Genomic DNA, 17938 nt, shown 5'->3' on the forward strand with positions numbered 1-17938 from the left:
CGGCAAACTCAGTGCAATGATTCATTATGCAAAACTTTCAATTGCAGTGACGATTGTCCGGGTATTGCCCAGTGTTGATCCACAGAAGGGACGCGGGGCTCGTGGCCCCTCTAAGAGGAGTAAAATACATAAGGTAGTCCCTAACGAAGCGCTTGTTCAAAGGCTGTGGGAAAAAAGTTTTAAAATTTCTCTCAAAATGAAGATTTTGAGTGCGTTCTCCACTCATTGCGGCTAATGTATGCGTTTCCAGCTCACAGCCTCGCTACTGAAAGGGACGTTAACTCAAAATCAGCTCAAGTCAACCCAAGTAAATTTAAAAGAATGAAAAAGTTTTCAACTGCTTTGGCGTATACAATTCTACGTTAAAGAAAACTATATATTTGATAATGGAAACATCGTCATAAATGCAGTATGGTTTGGAACAAACCTTTCAAGGAGGGTTTTGTCTCAAGACCAATACACATATTGAAATAGTTGAAGGTGCGTAATGCAGAAATGCTATTTCATCGCGTGTGAACTTGAGGTTTCTGGCATGAGAATTGCACCCATGTAGTGTGTGCTAATGTAATTCGTTATTTAAAAAGTAAAAAAAAAAAAAAATAGGTAGCAGGGAGTAATCTACACCCCCCAACACCCCCCTAACACCCCTCCAAATTTCTTTACACACACCCCTGGATGGAAAAGGAATACTCCCCCAAATCCAATTGTATCAATCACATATCATAGGTTATTTATTTCATCAAGTTAAAAAAGGTTTAGCGTTTAGGAAAGAAGGCAATATTCTTATTTATTTATTTCAATTCAAAATATGAAAAGACCTCGTTCTCATGTACGGGCTTCAAGAACCACATGACCTCATTGTTTCGGGCGGTGTTTCGAAAAAAACAATTGACAAAACAGACCCGCTTTATACCTATCCTCCTGGACTCCGCGGTCGTTTCCGAGAAAAGAGATTTATGTACAGATGCAGATGACTGAAATTGGCAACGCGTTGAGGGGTCATTCACCTACCTCCTCCTCAATAAGGAAAAATGTGCCAATATAGTAATAAGCCTATACCACATTCAGTTGGTAAGTGCTACTCTGCAACAGGCTTGCAACCAGAGGGGGCTATGGAGGGCCCGCCTCTCCCTTAATTTTTCATGTCCCCTCCAGACCTCAATACAACATGCACAATTTAGATATTTGAAAATAAAATTGTTAATGACTTGGACCCTCCTAACATATTCATGACTCCCCAAAGCTCTGTGGCTGGTTTCGAGCCTGCTCTGCAAGTGGTGTATCAACGGACGGACGTTAGAAGGGTGTAGTCAAAACGTTTTTAGAATTGAGGAGATCGATGGAATTAAGAATTATATATATATATATATATATATATATATATATATATATATATATATATATATATATATATATATATTAGACTGAGTCTAGTGTGATGCAGGAGCATTTGGCGCTAGCTTAATTTTTGTAAAGTATATTCACGTAGATTGATTGAGTGGAACAGAGCTCATAACGAGTCACTTTTTTTAACTAAAATTTACTTTTTTTTTTAAAGTTGGTCACTAAAAGTTACTTTTTTTTTCAAATTTGTCACTAAATGATACTTTTTTGAGAAGGATGATAATGTCTGAGACGAAGAAATTCGGGAATAGGCCAGAACTGGTTCCACTTACTCAGGAGCTTCTTACATGTGCTAAGTCTACTTAACTACAAAGCTTACTCTGAAAACCTAAGAAAGGAGGAAGCTCAAAAAGAAGAAGGAAAGAAGAAACAAAACAAATAAAGAGAGAGGTGATGGAGATATTGGCAAAGGAAAAAAAAAGGACATGATGAGATTTTGGTCACTTTTTCGTGTGCTTTGGCCATTTTTGGTCACTTTTCAAGTATTTACAAGAGACCAGACCACTATGAGCCCTGGGATTATTAAAATGAGGGTATATTAAAGAAGACAAAACAGAAAGATACAAAATACAGTAAAACCTGTCTTCAACGGACCCTTTATTAAACGGAAAACTGTCTTAAACGGAAATATTTCACGGTCCCATGAATTTTGGAGAACAAAACGTGTAAAACTCCCTCCATTAAGCGGAAACTGTGTTACGCGGACAACGGAAAGAAAAATAAACATTTAACGGAAAATTCTGAGTTCCGGATTAAAGCGTTTAAAAGATGTTTAGACATTTTGTGAGACATATACATTACACTGTCTGCTATAAAATGTTCGTTCTTTTGTTACATATTTCTGGACAGTGTTGATCTTCCCCAACCACTACTCATACTGACCCCCACACATTGTCCTTAATCCCCGCAACTTAATCAAGAATCATACGGAATGTCGGAAAGAAGCAAACGAGATAGAGGAAGAAGAGGAATACGATACCGAGTTCCAAGAAGAGTGTAGAATAAATACATATCAAGATTCTCTCAGAAGTTTAAAGGAACTGCAAAAATTTGCCTTACGGAAAAATGATTCTGATTCACTTAGTATAATTTCTCAGTCTAAAGTGTATGCGGAAAGTCAAGCAGCAATGTACACAGAAAACCCTGCTTGGCTATTAGAAAAATAAAGAAAACGTGTGCATAGTATATTTTGTATTCATTTTAATTTTTTGTGTATTTATTCGTAGAAGAAGGAAGTACTGTAATCGAACAATGTACGTACAGCAATATATTTTCTCAGTATGCCCCTTTAGAAGCATGTATTTAAAAAAAAAAGAAAGAAAGGAAAGGTCTACCTCCACTAAGCGGAAACCTGAATTTAACGGAAATTTTTGCAAGTCCCGCTCGATTCCGCTGAAGACAGGTTTCACTGTATTTGTAAATTGAAAAACTGGACTTCTGGAAAACAACTAAATCAATGAATAATTTTCTTATGAAAGATATTCAGAGCCAATAACGCAGCCAGGAAGGGTCAGGAACGGACATTAAGAGATCAAATAATATTACAACAATTAACGTTAACAACAGCGTTAGAATATTAAAATAATGAAATTGGAACTATGTACGGTATAAATTACTAAACGAATGTGATTTCAGCATGGGACGAGGGAATTTTTCCTAATTAATATTTTTGAAAAATCTCCCACTAAAACTTGCTGGGGGTGAATAAATCGAAATAATAGCAGAATTTTACAAATTAATTACAATAATTCGTATGTAATCAATTCACGTGTAATTACTGGGTAAAATAGTGGAGATTAATTCCTAATACAGTGAAACCCCTCTTAACGGGCATCTCTTAATAGTGGACATCTTCATAAGAGGACAAATTTTTGTATTCTTCCATTCCATAAATATGAGTAGTGTGGTGTTATGAGAGAGAACATTTCCTTTTAGGGACACCCCTCATTTACGGGCAAATAATGGTGTTCCACCGATGTCCATTTTGAGAGGTTTCACTGTATTACTTAGTTTCATAATAATAATAAATGCTGAAATGTGTGAACTTACTTTATTGAACCTACCAGTGCGAAGAGCTGATATTATTATTATTATTATTATTATTATTATTATTATTATTATTATTATTATTATTATTATTATTAGTAGTAGTAGTAGTAGTAGTAGTAGTAGTAGTAGTAGTAGTAGTAGTAGTAGTGTTGCAATAGTTGCGTAACAAAATATACTGTTTTCTTGTTTGAGTTTGTTTAAAAATTATATCACTATTCTGAGTACACTCCCCCTTTTATTTTCAACACCCCCCAAGTAAAAAATTCTGGCGTACTTACTGATAGGTAGTGAGGCGGATTCGAACTGCCGCGCAGAACACATGTAATTTACTAACTCGCTTAGCTACTCACTCGGCCAAACACTTAGGTTACACTATTTACATTTTTTTTTTCATTTTATCGAAAGTATAGGCTAATCTTAAATTCGCATTGCCGATTCGGATTTTCTAATGATAATTATTATGTTGCAACTTAATTTGGATGTAAAATCCTAACTTAATTACCATTTAAGGATTTTACAGTACCATGTGCATTGAAATTAAAACAGAAATATTGTGAAATGTCGGTTTCAAATTTCACGTCTACCTTGATTCCAAATACCTGAGCTCTCGTTTCTTTGTTCACTCAATGTTGGTAGGAGTCGAAAGTTGCTATTGATTTATATTTTTTTTTTGCTTATATCAGCTTGATTTCCCACTTTTTTTGCATAAGATTTTAAATAAATATTACTTACTAACTTCTTTCTCTCATGAACACGCACAAAAAAATAATACATTACGAAAACAAAGTTATTGCGGAAAATTGTAAGTTACAGTATACGCGGCATTTTTTTTAACATGATGGTACAATGACTTGTTCTGCAATAAGTAGAAAATGAGTGGAAACAATGTCCGAAATACTTCATGTGCAATACATATAACTATGAAAATAAACGTGAACAAATTTTGTACGTTCCATCTTTCAGTATATTTTATTTCCTTTCACTTCACGAAAATTCCCTTTCACTTTTATGGTGTTGATATACCAGCCAACTTGAATTTTTCAATAATTCATGAAATAATTTATCTGTAACTTATAATTTGTATGTATGATTACAATATTACAATGTAACCAATTTCTCAACGTGCAATACGAACATGCAGTACAGATTTTCCACAAATCTATGTGAAAACTAAACTATTTTATTCAGCAAAACAAGAACACACACATTTGATTTTTTTTTCCTGTTATTTGAAACATGGCAACTCTGAGCCTGAAAAAAACAGTTTGAACCCCTTTCTGAAAAACAGGATCATATGCCACGGGACCCTACTAATAGGTTGGAATATTTCAGCAGAGACTGAGACGTTACCCAAGCAGAAAACAAATAGTAAGTTTATCAGTATTATTGCAATTTCACTACTATAACTCATCAACCATGTTCTTCATTGGTCCATAGGATATAATTATGAAAAGTAAAATGTATACAAAGATAAATAAAACCCTACTGCATTGCTGCTTTAAAAATAGAAGATACATTTATCTCAAATTTTCCAAAATCGCTATTAAACTAATATTCTTCCAACATGAAGTAAGATTTCGTATGTGGAGATATACTCTATGAAAATTCTGTTGATTTTTCGAGATACCTTCTATAGAAGCAGCGTGTGTTCAAATTCATTCAGGCAATGTGTGGAGTGTTCTGCTGCGGAAATTTGTACCTATTTTATTGGCGAGTGTAACCTTGTAAAGTGAGATAGGCGAATGGTGAGGATTTTCTACTTGATCGCTTCGTGGAAGGAAACTTTGGTGAGATGTGCTATTTTCTCGGTGGCCTTTCAAGACAACGCTGAGAAAGCCAGTTGCGTAGTCTTTTAAGAAAGATTAATGAGTCGAAGGAGAATTATCGTGAAGAGTGGCTGAGAACACCATGCTTTTCTTCCACTCCCAAAGAGCTTTTTTTTCCTTTTCAGTTTCCTTTGAACATTATGTCTTCTTGAAAGAGAAGCAACAACATATGTTCATTTAATTGCAAATGCAAGGCATTGGAGGTTCTTATCGCAAGACGATGACTCACATTTCTCTACTAGGAGAATAGAGATCTTTTCTTAAGGACACGTTTTGAGAATGTTTTACTCTCTGACTGCAGCATGCGGCGGCAAAGAACCACATGTTGTAGTCTACAGTCTACAGCTTGCGATTATTTAAAGTTCTTCCTGAAAGCTGCGAATGTGTTTCTTTCCCAAAATCATATACCCTTGTTTTTGTATTCTTTATGACAAGGGTCAATTTCGAAATAATTTTATTGAAAATTGTGTCATTTGAAACTGCTGCAAGGGGTTGCGGTGGTTCAGTGGTAGAGCGTTCACCTCTGGTTCTTGGGTCCCTGGTTGGATCACAGTTCGCTCCAATAAGCTTTCTGATAGACAAGAACCATGTGCGTGGGTTTTCTCGAGGCTCATCCCGTTTTCTCCTACTTTATTCATTTTCACACTTTCATTCATTTATCGTCATCACCGTCTCTTTTACCCTACACGGTTTAATCGTGGGACGTAAAACTAAAAGATTTAATTTTACTTCAGTTTCAAACTTCTGCAAGTACGAGGTAATTAAATTCCTAACCGTTTTTTTTAATTAATTCACGAATCAAATTGACAATAATTTCACAATTTTCAAATTGTTGTTTGAGTTTAGGAACTTCGGTAAGGAATAAATGCTATTTGTTTGAATAATACGTTCTGACAAAACTAAACTGAAAGGTAATACAGAAATATATCTACATTTTGGCCTGATTTTCATATTCAGTTTCAGGAAACAATACATCATCATTACCGATTTTGTGTTATTTGGCTCGCTTAAATTGACAAAGGACTTTATGAAGCAGCAGTAGTTTTTTTCTCAATATTCACCTAAATTAACACTAGAAGGACCAAAGGGGTAATTTTGACCCCTACTAAATTTTAATAAATAAATATTAATGCAACTTACTTAAATGAATGTTTATTCAAATTAAAGGAATTCTGGATCATATGTAAACTAAAGAAACTATTTTTCTTGAATAGAGATACACAATTTTTATTATTTCTGAAAATATGAATGTTCATTTTTTTGGAATAAAAAAGCTTGAAACAACTATCTGGCTGGAATTGTAATTTCCGTACAGGAGCAATGAAACAGTCATGTTATTGAGTTTCCTACTGAAAACAACATATATGTGCCATCACGAATCCCGTATCTTTATTCAGGGCAGATAGAGCAGACAGCATATTTCTTGACAACCTTGGTACAGCGGGGGACACTTCTAAATGGTACACCTTAGCCGTAAATCTCCATATGGCTGTACCATTTAGAAGTGTCCACCGCTGTACAAGAGCCACAGGCAAACTTCTTACAGCGAAAGCACATGTCTTGTGTGTTATTGTCTTTACATTTTTCTATCTGACACTTCTTTCGTTTCTTGGTTGGGATCGAACCTGGCAACTATTCAGAATTTAGCTCGTTCCGCACCCGTTTCTGTCTTGTCGCTTCGCAAAGTTTTTCCGCTAATTTGGGAATGAATGTATGTCGAGAGATTTTCCTCCTGTAGCACATTTGTACAATCCGCGGCAAAAAACCTGCAACATGAACATATAAGTTTATTGTGAAATGACGAAGTCTTTTGCTCCAAAATAAGTGTGCACGGGAGGAGGCCGAGATTTATGCTGCTGTGATTCGTTCTACTTAGACGTTATGTTCATTCCCTGTGCTCTATGGCGTAGTTACACAATAAACTTACATCCTCATGTTGCAGGTTTTTTGCCGCGAATTGTACAAAACATGGGCATTGATGGCGGCCAAATCCAGCATATTATAGAATAGCTGCACAGGCCATCTCCTGCTTGTTGCCTTCACAGTGTATTTTCGTGACATCAGGTCAACAATATTAACTCCGACCTTTTGTTTGTTGTAGAACAATATTGTTTCTGGCTTCTTTTTCTTCTCATCTTTCATAACACGTACATCCGAATGAAGACTGCTCAACAAAAGGACGTTTTTGTTTTTCTTACATTGATACGATGTGTGTGTGATGTCATTGGCCGTTTTGAGTACTTCTGTGCTATACAGTTCATTCCTACTTGAGCGAACTGATGCTGGTATCTCCCTTCTATTGCTTCGTAAAGTACCAAGCATGCTTATTTTCAAATTTCGCAATTCTCTTGCAAGGTGTAACGACGTCAAGAAATTATCACAGATCACATGAAGTCTGGAGTTTTTGAAATGGTTTACAAGCTATAAAACTACGTGTTCCGCCAGTGGAATGTTTGCTGGTCTCTGTTCATCTTTTCCTAAGTAAGGTAAACTGTTCACTATATATTTGTGTTTCACCTCAACTAACATCCAAAATTTCACACCATACTTATCTGGTTTGTTACCCATAAACTGTATAAATCTACACCTCGTTTTCATCGGAAATAGTTGTTCGTCAACGGTGCAAAAGACATCCGGGTTGTAACACTTTTGGAAATTTTCAATAAACCTATACAATGTTTCAGGAAACAGACAAAATACGTCAGTCTTGTGTCTGTCATCCCTGGTGGACTTCAAGTCAAACCGTAAAAATCGCATAATTTCCATAAACCTCTTCCTTGACATCACGTTTCCATAGTAATTTGAGCCACACTTCTTAGACCAGGGGCACTTTATACTTATTCCTCTCATCCCCATTGCACCACGTATGTACAATAGTTCTACAAAGGCATCTAAGTCATCAAGAGAAACCGACCAGTTTGGATCTTTTAGTACGGTACGAGCTTCTGTTTCAGTAGATTCTTTTATATTTCTCATCATCCCATCATCAATAATCAGTCTAAACGCACTCACCTCAGTATTGTCTATGTTACGCATAGCGTAAGGTGTAAGGCCTACCCTGTAATGCACTACATTATGTTTCTTGATTCTACCACACCCTGCAGAACGGTCATCCATCACTGTCCATATTGTCTGATCAGAAGCAACTTCGTCATTGGGAATTTGGTTGAAAATTTCCTCTTCACTTGAAATATCACTAAAATCACTTTCACCATCAGAACTTGTATGTTCGTCGGCTACACTGTTCTCTTCAGAAGCACTTTCGTCCTCAGTTTCAGTTCGAGTTCACTGTTCATCTTCACCACCCAAATCCATCGCATCAGCGTTTTGTAAATCGTCCAGGATTTCCTGAGGTTGTGAGTCCTTTCCTGCCACACGACGCCATAATATTATATTGCAATACCACCCAAAACAGAATACCCACTCCTCCACTACGTATAATCTAAACACAGCACAATTCTTACTTCTCAGAAGAACATCGTCGTACAAAACACACGGTACTCAAGAAAAAAGTCATAAAATAGCAGCGACAGAAAATATTTAAACTATTCATTCATATAACTTTGTTTAAAACGCTAAGGGTCAAATTGACCCCTTTGGTCCTTCTAGGTAGAACTTAAGTTTTCGGAAAAATTAAAAATAATTGCCTATAAATATTTCAGCTATGGACATGTTATAACAAACGAGTAAAAGTGACGCCATATCGTGTCCATTAGATAATTATTCTTAAAACTACAATATTTTAAATTCCGTCAGGGGTCAAAATGACCCATTTGGCTTCTAGTGTTAACACAAGAAAATATGAACTGCGTACTGCAGAAAGCAAGTATGTCCGCAGGATTTCGTAATGTTTGCAGGAGAGGCAAGAAACTGAAGAAAACTATATTCACGTTTTTTCCACCATAACAAGAAAATTGCAGGCGTCGCGATACCCATTGTTATTCAGCGGACAAGTGTTATTGCGGTGCTGAACGATCTATTGACCTATTACAAACCACTATCATCACAAAATAAATAAATAAATAAATAAATAAATAAATGCAAAATTGTTGGACATGTTTGATTTCTGCAGTAAGCGGTTCATATGCGCTTAGAAAGGCAGATTCAAATGTAGATTACATTTGAGGGACAAGAAGAGAAAGTTACAACTCTAAACGCTATTAGAAATACCATTTTATGGATTGTAATACCAAGAAGTCTTGAGCTAGATAAAGTCTACAGAATCCAATTTATAAACGACAAATGTTTCACTGTCAATTCCTAAGAATAAAAAGTTACGCTAATATATGTCGCTATATGTGTTATCATGCAGGCAGTTTGACGATTTAAAACTATTTTGACGATTTATTTTACTTTAATTATTTTATTTAATTAATTATTTAAAAAATGGCCAAAGGCCATAACCATTATTATTTGTGTTAATAAAATAAATGCTAAATCCAATCAATTATATTATAGTTTTAATTAAGGAACAACTAGTAACCACTTAAGTAGTTTAAGTAATTAAATTTGAGGTGAATTTCCACACCACAGCCAGTCTGAAATAAATGCAACTGCCTAGCTAGTTAAAGGAGCTTCCTAATTGGAGAAACGTAAGTTGTAAAGAGATGTCATGAATCCATGTGAGAGTGAAGTTTGGGTGTAGCTGTATCACTTTGAGTCTTCCTTATAACATGACTGGTAAATTCCACGTTTCATCACGCATAGCTTCACAATAAGATTGACCTTGTTGCGTAAGTCTCTGCTATTACACGCAATATAAATTATGTAATTTATGTATTCGAAGTACACAGAAAACAGTTCCACATGCATTTCAAATCTAAGAAAAGTTAAGTATGCTTTTAGTTAAATATAGGTAATAATCATAAAAGTGTATATATTTCGTATGCACAGAGGACGATATTTAGACACTTTCATGGCGTGATGGAACGTGCTTGTGATATACTAGAATATCCATTTTGGAAGCTTGAAATATTATACCTTTCCCCTCAAATTTAGCCCCACAGAGTGAGTCAAAAGCTACAAGGTAAAACAACTTCAAAATAATAATGATAATGACGATCAAGGTATTGCCGTAAGAAAACTCTTCGGGAACTCAACGCAAGAAGATATTTGCAGGGCTCTCCAATCAGTGAATTATTATTTTGAAGATTCTATAACAGTTGAAGCTTAATCTCTGTGCCAGAAACCATAACTATGTGTCCTATTTGATCCTGTCAAGTCTTATTTTCTCGAGGCCCTTTCTGCATCAATGACTGATCTCACTTATACTGGGGGTCGCGAAGGGGTACCATCCTTAAAACAAACCAAGCCAGAGCCACCCAACTATTTCTTTTGATTTCAGCGAAGACATATTGTATATGCAATGCTCATAGTTGTTTCCATTTCATTGACAATCGGTTTCGCAGTCGTTTCAGTGATTATTCCGCGTTGAAAGGTCCAGGCTAGCTAGCTCTCTCCAAGATATTATGTAGTACACAATATTATATATTTTAATACTTCGAATATTTATTTATTTATTTTAGTTTTTGAACGCTATTAATGGGGAGAAGGAATCAACATAAGTTAGCTACTAATCTGAAATTTCAAAATCTATAAATCTCAGGTAGACGAAATGAAGAACAGAGTAATTTAAGTATTCTGTAAGAAGTAATATGACCATTAAGTAGAATGTGCTATCTTATTTGCCCAGGGGATTTGGTGCGTTGCACCTCTTGCGTACACTTTTAAGCAAATAGCCCTGATTAGTAGCATTTCTAGGTTTCTATGTACAGTAACGCTATGTGTAGAACAATTTTATAAAATATTTAAGTCTTCTATATCACTGTTCAAAGAGCCATTATTCAAGAGGGTTGTATTTGGTATGGTAGAAGGGAAAATAGGAAGGGAAAGAAGAACATTTTTGACGAATAATATTGAGTGGAGTAACTTCTACGTTACGATGAAGATGCTACTTAAAAGTCATACAAACTGTCAATTTACTGCCTCTTTCCTCGAAGTAAATTTACTTTTAAATGTTGTTGTAAGTAGGTAAATAATTATAACAAAAATTACTTTCAGATTACATGAAAGCGTCGTTTATATAAGGGAGAAAATGCTGAAATTTCTAAAATACTTAAATTTACATGTGTTAATCAGAAATGCAGAATGTGAGAATTCGCTTAATTTTGTTTTGAAAATTGCACTTCTAACGGAGGGGGGGGGGCGAAATGGGGCAATTTATACAATATTGAAATTTCTCCTTGTTCGCAAGGTGTCGAATGCATGGACTTACTTAAGTTGGAGATGAGAAATTCTTCTATTAACATTAAATAATGAAACATTTCACCCTTCTCGTAACTTTCGCTCGTACATATAGACCCCTACTGTACCATCTTTTTCTTTTAGCTCTCCCTTTTAGCTTAGTAACTTAAGAAACAAATTTTGTATTTGCATCGCAAGTTAGAACCTCCGTATAACAATTTACGCAATAGTGGAACTTATTATTATTATTATTATTATTATTATTATTATTATTATTATTATTATTATTATTATTATTATTATTATTATTATTATTATTATTATTATTATTATTGGATATACCTAACATACATGATAATTAAAATCTAAATAAAAGAAAAACAATGAGATATTTTCTTAAAGTTCAACTGCCATTCAATGTACAGGGTGTTTCAAAACAACACCAACAACGTTTGGGAGGTGATTCCTGACACCAAGATAAGACGAAAAGTATAAATTAATCTGGGTACACAGATGTTTCCTTTCGGAGTTATAGGCTGCCGAAAACATGAAGAAAAAAAAAAATAAATGTCTATAGCTCCAAAACAATGGGACCTCCATAGTCGGGTCAACACTTCTCTAAGGAACTAATATGTGCATTATACAAAATTACATATTTCAGAATCCTATGGTACACACGCAGCGATTTTTATAGAGGCGATTTGACTATGGGCATATAAATTGAAGTACTCGCTGACTACATCTGTAAAAATTTTTGCGGAAGTATCACAGGATTCTAAAACATGGACATTTGGATAGGACAAGCACTACTTCCTAAGTAAAGACTTGACAAGACTACGGTAGGTCCCATAGTATTGCAGCTAAGGACCTTTAAAGTTTTTTTTTTTTTTTCGTGTTTTCTGCAGTCTATAATTCCGAAAGGAAAAATTTATGAACTCCGGTTGGTCTATGTTTCTCGTCTTATCTTTATGTCAAGAATCACCTCGAAAACGTTGTCGGTGTTGTTTCAAAACACCCTGTATTTCTTATAGTAATACTTGGTTTTGGGTATGACTACATGGAGCTTTCTTATTAAGTATTGAATCCGAAACACCGTCAAGAAACGGAAAATTGACATTGTGCAACACAGCAAGTGTACTATACTTGTAAGTAGTTAATTTCATACAAGTATTAATTCCTTAAGTTATATTGTAGCCATTCCATTCCGAGGTCATTTTTTTAATTACTCTTAACAATTGAAAACTGAACAATATTTTCTTTCGTCATTTCAATGAAAAGCACATGACGACCAGTCTCTAGTAATATGGTGTTTAGTTCGTAGTGGATTTGTATGTTTATTGAGAATCAAAAAGACATGTAAAGGAAAATGTCGCGTTTTCGAAGGGATATTATTGCCAGACATTGGACAGACATTACATGATTCTGTCCAGGTTAATCTTCAATCGGTTTCTCACCACGTTTAAAACATTTACACTGTGACCTCTGTACGAGTTGAACACTTATTCCCATATACTTTTTACGTCAAATCAACAGTCTCTGTGGCACTTTTACCCAGTTTAACACATAATTCAATATTCGCTCTCAGCTCCATACTAATAGCGTGACAAGGCCCTCTCAGTGACTGACTGTAATGGCATCGTACTTCCCGCCATGCTTCGCGCGCGACATTGTGGTGTTGCCAGATTGTAGAGGAAGGACTACTCATTCGAACGCACACTTGGTTTACGGATTGCATTCACTGTTTCTTCACAATTAAATCAGTTTCATTACTTAATTGTCGGACGGTATATACATAATGGCGGATACAAGGAGGGCTATAGGGGCTATAGCCCCCCCTTGACGCTCAGGTATGCACTGGATAGAATGGGACTTAATCCTGCTTTACACTGGACAAAACAGCAAACTATGGTAGCCTCTCCCTTGATCATATCCTGGATCCGCCCTATACATACATACATATATATATATATATATATATATATATATATATATATATATATATATATACGAGGGAGGATCAAATGAAAACCTTAGAAGTTTATTATAAATTTCAAATGTTGTGCTATTGCTTTGAAAGTTGGCAATATTGTTTCTAACATTATTATCTTTCTTCGGTAGGTGGCAGAAGTGTCTAGTCAAACAAGCGCCAGCACAAGAGCAGTTTCAAGATGACCGCCCCACTGTCCACACGCACCGCATTAGAACAGCGTTCGGTGATCCGGTTTTTGAGTAGTGAAGGTGTGAAACCAATTGAAATTTATCGCAGGATGGCAGCAAAGTATGCTGATTCGTGTTTGTTCCTGGAGCGAGTACACGAGTGGTGTAGGAAGTTTAAAAGTGGCGTAACATCTGTGGAGGGTGCTCCTCGCCCGGGACAGGCTCACCGCGTAGTGACCGACGACAACATTGCGCTAGTGGAACAACTTGTAAAGGACAACAGGCCTATTACCCTGAAAGAAATCGCAACAATAATGAAGATTAGCTTTGGTTCAGCTCAACACATTGTGCATAATGTTCGGCATTTCAATGAGGTATCAGCAAGATGGGTCCCACGTCAGTTGACTGCTGAATTGAAAGATCGTCGCGTCGACGCCTGTGAAGAACTTTTGCGTCGTTTCAACGCCGAGGGTGATGCATTTCTGGACAGGATTGTTACAGGCGATGAGACCTGGGTTCACTATCATCAACCAGAAACCAAGACAGCGAGCAAGGAATGGCGGCATAGCTCTTCGCCGAAAAAAAAAATCCGCACTCAACCATCAGCAGGGAAGGTCATGGGATTCACTCCCATGAGCTCACTATTTTCTGGGATTCTAATGAAATAATTTTGGAACAGTACATGGAAAAAGGAGTGACAGTAACCAATGCCTGGTATTCAAACATGCTGAAAAATCTACTTTGCCCTGCAATCAGGTGTAAACGGCGAGGACTTCTGTCCTGAGGAGTACTCCTACAGCATGACAACGCCAGACCGCATACTGCCCGTTTGACCGTTGAGACTATCGATGACATCAAATTTGCATGTCTCATTCATCCACCCTATTTACCAGGCCTTCCCCCAATGACTTTCATTTGTTTGGACCACTCAAAGAAGCGATGGGCGGCAAACACTTCAATAGTTATGAAGGGGTGGAAAATGCGGTGCACGAATAGCTACAATCTCGATCAAAAGAATTCCTCCACCGAGGTATCCATGCACTTCCGAAACGGTGGAATACTTGCATTGAACGTCAAGGGAACTACGTTGAAAAATAAGAGGTAAGATTTCCTTTTCATTGTTACATTCTAACATTTATTGCTCTTTTAAGGTTTTCATTTGATACTCCCTCGTATATGGTGTTCTAGGAAGAAATCGGCAAACTTCCCATACATGTTCGTTACATCAATACAAGAGACAAGTTTGCTTTGCACCTTGCTGAGAAATATCTAGTTTCGAAGACAATTTAGAGATAATGACGCCAGGTTGCCTACACTGCGACCATCAACAGACTCAGTTAACATCTTCCTTACATCAAAACGGGAAAAATGTTTGAATTTGTCTCAGTAAAGTGCAAAATAAATTTTTCCCTTGTTTCGATGTAAGAAACGCGTTGAATGAGGGTGTTTGTTGATGGTCACAGTGTAGCCAATCTGGCGTCATTATTACTAAATTACATGCACTTGTCTCCATTTTCGAAACCAAGCACTTCTCAGCAAAGTGCAAGACAAAGGTTTATATTGTTTTGATGTGAGGAACATGGGAACATGTGTACAACGTTTGTTGATTTCCTTTCGGAAGAACTTAGTATTTGATCTTCCGCAGGTGTAGCCTGTTGACTATTATGGGGTGGACCCTGCTTTTTCTTCCCTTTATTATGGTAGTGATTATTCTTCTTCCTATATCCTCGATTTCTATTCTTTGATTGATTTCTATAGCTTGACTGGTTTATCACTAATGAAAATTCTGCCATTTTATTGTCCAAGGTAGATAGGTCATGTTGAGGAGGATTTTGTTTGTGGAGGGGAACGGCCTTCGGTTCTTGGCTCATATTATGATATTCTTGTTGATTAGGTGATGATGGTTGAGAGGACTTTAATGATTTGTTAGACTGATAGCTGTTAAATTGTTGCTCAGATACAGGTATGTAACTGTGCGTTGGATGCATAGCAGGTTACATTTGTATAGAATAAGTATGATGGTATGGTTGTTGCACAGGATACGTCATTTTTGGTTCATTTGCTAATAATATATATGATGGATTTTGCGGGTTAGACATAGGTTTCTGGCCTTATAGCGTGTGCAGTGTCTGTGATAACTGCATGATATCTTTTTCGTAAAAGGTCATTGGTGGGTTCTAAGGTGTTCAGCTTTGTTTGTAAAGCGTCTGCTGTTTATAATCTTCCTAATGCCATTTTGTTCATAAAATCTCTTTTTAATTCTAAAGATAAATGGTGAATCTTCTGTTCTTCCAACGCGTCTGGTATTAATTGTTAATCGAACGGAGTTTACGCAAAAAAAATACGAATTTATGGGTTCACCTGTTCCCTGCTGGACTTGTAATAGTTCCTGTTCCGCCTTGTATGATGGAATTTTCGGCCTGCTCAATTCAACTAATTTAGATTTTAAAATTTCATAGGATAGTGTTCCGTATTGGTTTTGGTTCGTAAGTCACAATACTACGTCTAACGCAGTATCCTGTAAGTGTATTGGTAAAATTTCCTTCTTTTTGGCTGGTAACCATGATTGCATGTTTGTCATGTGATCTAACAACATGAAAAATCTGTCTGGGTATTCATGCATGTATCCTGAATATTTCGTAAGATGAGGCATGCTAAAAGACATATTAGATGCACCCTCTGTCATATTAACGTTTGTATTATTTTCTCCTGATTTATATGTCTGCTTACCAGACCTTGTTCCCGGCATAAAATCGCATTCAGAAAGGGTAAAAAAAAGAAAAAAAGAAAGAAAAGAAATAAATAAAATGAAACTTAGATGTATTTTGATACTGACCTCATTAGTTTTGTGCCTGATAAAAAGTTAATAAAAAGAGCGTCCCGTACAAAACTTCCGAGCCTATCACACCATGAAGTGTTTTATAGGTAAAATCAAATAACGGTCCGGGCGTGTCCTTTCCCCCTTACCAATTTTATTATAAAATTTCTAAATACAATGCCTTTAATTTACAAAGAATAATTAATAGTGTATTTTTTCTCCTAATTGACCAGATGAATGATATTGGTGTTCTGCAGGGTGCTTCTTCCGCTCGTGGCAGCATCCAGAACTCTTGCAGGGTTATAGGTGAAATTTGTGGATAACCCTTCAACTCACAACAGCCTGGCGAGGTTTTAGTTGTAGTTAGGTTCCCTAGTCCAGTGCAACCTCGGAGCAGGTAATGGTTAGTCGATCAGTAGTCAGACTGATACCAGATTCCTCCGTGGTCCCTCTTTTATTTGTCCTCTTTGGGTGACTTGTCCTCCTTCGCATCCTTTCGTGTGGTCCGTCTCCTTTCTGTTTCCTTCGTGTCTTCCTCCTTAGTGTATCGTCTGGTTTTGTAAACAATGGCATGTGTCGTTATATATGTGCTTGTGTTGTGATGTGGAGATCCTTACAATATATATATATATATATATATATATATATATATATATATATAAGGGGAAATCAACTGAAACACGTTAGTTCTTTGTATTATTGGTATAGTGTGTAGGAGGAAATTGATTGTTTAATAGTGTGTAATGGCTAATGCTCCGTGTGTTGGGTGTAGGAATGTTGTTGATACGTGTTTCCGTTTTGCAGGTATAACGAGTGAAAGATGGCGTTGAAGATCCCCAATCTGTCCAAACAGGACCAGCGTGCTGCCATTCAGTTTATGAGTGCCGAAGGTTGTCAACCAGCTGCAGTGTTCCGGCTTATGAAAGACGTATATGGTGATGCATGCATTTCCAAAACAACAGTGGTGGATTCGGCCAGAATGTTTCGGAAGGGACGTGAACAAACCACTGATTATCCCCGTCCTGGTCAAGCCCATTTTGTTGCCACAGAAGACACACATGAAAAGGTGAATGCGGCTATAGCTGCGGATAGACGCATTAGTATTGAATCCATACCGAACGGGTTAAACATGAGTTATGGTACTGCTCAGAAAAATTGTGAAAGATCTGGTGTATCATAAAGTGTGCCTGCAGTGGATCCCCAGGGTGTTGACGGAAAACCAAAAGTTGGATCGTATGGATTGCGCCATTGAACATTTGTGAAGTTACCATTTGAAAGGTAACGACTTCTTGCTGCGCATTGTTGCTGAGGATGACACTTCGTGCCACCATTTTGAACCGAGTTCAGTCTTCCAGTATGCATTGGAAACACTCCTCATCTCCGCGTCCCAAACAGTTCAAAGACGAAACCCTCTGCGGGAAAAGTTATGGTATATGTGTTC

Source organism: Thermobia domestica, chromosome 6 (assembly GCF_964235325.1).
Source record: "Thermobia domestica chromosome 6, izTheDome1.hap1.1, whole genome shotgun sequence".
Taxonomy (NCBI): Eukaryota; Metazoa; Arthropoda; class Insecta; order Zygentoma; family Lepismatidae; genus Thermobia; species Thermobia domestica.